The sequence below is a fragment of the Bidens hawaiensis genome, unplaced genomic scaffold (genome assembly GCF_021521415.1).
Source record: "Bidens hawaiensis isolate Kalapana, Puna unplaced genomic scaffold, B.hawaiensis_p1.1 tig00029082_1, whole genome shotgun sequence".
Lineage (NCBI taxonomy): Eukaryota > Viridiplantae > Streptophyta > Magnoliopsida > Asterales > Asteraceae > Bidens > Bidens hawaiensis.
In genome coordinates, this window is record NW_027494798.1 from 71,195 (window position 1) to 74,168 (window position 2,974).

At 31.5% G+C, this 2,974-nt stretch overlaps 1 pseudogene; it reads right to left on the reverse strand.

The window, feature by feature from the left end:
* Window positions 1–652: 652 nt before the first annotated feature.
* Window positions 653–1,355, reverse strand: LOC143578249 (multiprotein-bridging factor 1c-like; annotated as a pseudogene).
* Window positions 1,356–2,974: the final 1,619 nt, after the last annotated feature.

A 2,974-nucleotide genomic window follows, 5' to 3' on the forward strand; every position in this document is an offset into this window, starting at 1 on the left:
GTAATTTAACTAAACCGAACTATTCATATTATCACATATATATATTAAACTTTTATACAACCATTCCATGCTTTAAACCTTCATTTCATATATTTAATACTTTTCTTTCATATTTTTTCATATATTTATCCTTCCACTTCATCTGATTTAAAACTAAATTTTTTTTCCAAAGTTTAACCATACATGATTTATATCTTCATTTCATATATTTGATATATTTTTTTCATATATTTATCCTTCCACTCCATCTGATTTAAAACTAAAATTTTTTACCAAAGTTTAACTATTATTTCATGCTTTATACATTCATTTCATATATTTAATACTTTTTTTTCATAATTTATCCTTCCACTTCATCTTATTTAAAACTAAATCTTTTACCAAAGTTTAGCGTTGGTTATTATCCAAAATCATCATAACCAAACCAAAAAACGACAAGCTAACCAAATAAACAAATACAAATTAACCAAAATCCGTTGTTTAATAAAAAAAGATTAACCGACGACCTCTATTCCGACTCGATTTAGACTAATAACCGAACCGAATCCTTAATGTGACATAACCAAATTAAGTTACTAATTTTCAATACAAAAACCATCACCAAATCTCATTAACATTTAACAATAACATTCAAGTTTCAACAACACAAACAACTCTAATAACAAACACACAACCACCATATTCAAACCCTCACTTATTATTAATCTTCCCTCTAAGCTTCACCCCAAGCACTCGCTCCATCTTCGCCAAAACCGCCTGGTTCGGGACGGCTTTCCCGTTCTCATACTCCTGAACAACCTGCGGCCGCTCATTTATCTGTTTCGCCAGCTCAGCCTGGCTCATTTTTTTCTCTACTCCGGCCTTTTGAATCGAGTGGCGCACCTCATGGCCCACTCGTTCAATTGCAGCCGGCTGTTCCGCTTGTCGAGCTTACGAGGCGAAACAGCCGTCGCTGGCTGTTTTTTGTTTGTACCTCCAATGGTTTTTTCACCGTTTGGACCTGTGCGCCAGACCGAAGCGCTTGGTTCACCGCTTTGGGGTCGCGGAGGGCGCCCGCCTTCGGATTGGACTTGTGGAGCACCACTGGCTCCCAGTCCTGGCGCACGGGTCCAACTGGTCTTGTTGGCATGGTTTAAGTTAATAAGCTGATTAAGATAATTGAATGAATGAAGATTGTTTTATTATGTTTTATATGAATGTTGTTAATGGTGGTGGTGTTATATAGTGGTGACTGATGGGTCTGGAAGGTTCTTGATTGATCATATGATTCGAGGGTAGTTTGGGGATTTTTGTATGGTGCCGGGAAGGTTCGTTGAATTGTTATGTTTATTGAGTGCTTGTTCTTCACGGAATTGGAAAAACTGAAAAAGAATAAGGGATGAAATGATGAACTTGGTGCCCACGTATTAGATATTTATATATTTAATTTTATAACGCTCTGGTTGTGTGGTGCGCACATATAATGTATTTACTAGGGTATAGCCGGTGTTACACACGGGTGAAAAAACATGTCAACAAACATAATAAATTTAAACAACAAATTCAATCAACACGAAACTTCTTCAAACTTTCGGACCAAAACATTAACCATTTACATTGTCTAGATATTAAAATTTAAAAGTTACAATAAGTTAATGTACATCGAACAACCAAAAAACATCAACAAAAGTCATAAACATGTTCTTTCATATTAAACCACCATCAAGTTCTTCAAACATTCTATCAAAAGAAACTTATTTTGCTTCACTACCTGAAAATATAATAAAACAATAGCATCCAAGTTAAATTTACCATAATAGCATATTTAATAATGAATAATATTTGAACAATAATAAAGTTGTTTTTATTAAATTGTTGTTTTTATTAAAACAAAATAACATATAACAACAAACAAAGTAAAATGACAACATAAAACATCTTTCTACCTTAAACCATTAAACCAAAAAAATATATCAATAAAAACCTTTTTTGGCCGTCATTTTATAACTAACAAATTTGATATTATTTCAAAACAATCCGTTTTGAAATATTTTCAAAATAGTTACAAAATATAAAAAATTTGGAATTAGTCAACTTCAAATTTTTTTTGACCAATCTTGCAACAAACTTTTAAATCACTGACATTAATATTTTGTTAAATTTGCAAAACTTAAAAACGTTTTACAATAAATAAATTCTCAAACAACTTTGGAAAGATTAAAAAATTTTATGTTGACTTTGAAAATTAAAGATGAAAAAACATGATACAAAATCAATGAAAACAAAATATAAACGTATAAGAAATAAATTATCAAATAATTTTAATATTCTCCAATGGAAAACCCGCATAAAAATAAGTATTCCGGTTATACCACAATAATTTGACAAAATAAGTATTATTACACAAAATATAAACGTGTTTTTGAATTAGGTTCTACCACAATAATAACCTAATTATCCCATGTTTTAAGGCTTAAATCATTGTTTTCAGACCTGAACCGGACATCGACCCGGACGCCTTACTGGGTCACGAGTCGGACCGGACATTAACCCGGATGACGTCATAATATATATATATATATATAAACTAATGTCGGTTAACAGTTTAAATTTCAAATGATTATTGATCATGTATTGATTGTTATATTCTATTTTAGCCAATGAGTCTTTTATGGACAATTCAACCATTGCCATAATTACAAAAACCTTCCATTTAGAATGGTTCTTTCAATATATAAGATTTTATTTCAACTAATTAAACATAAGTAGTCCTTGGTTGGTTGGTTATTGTTGCAATTGTTAAGTTTTCATCTCGGGATTGTGCCAGGGTTCGATTCCCATCATTAACATCATTTTTTATTTAATAATATACAATATAGGAAAGAAAATAGATGACTTGGCAATGATGTGGATAGGCTAGTTGAATGACATGTGGACAATTGATGTGGAGAGGCAATAATATACAATATAGGAAAGGAAATAGATGATGTGTGGG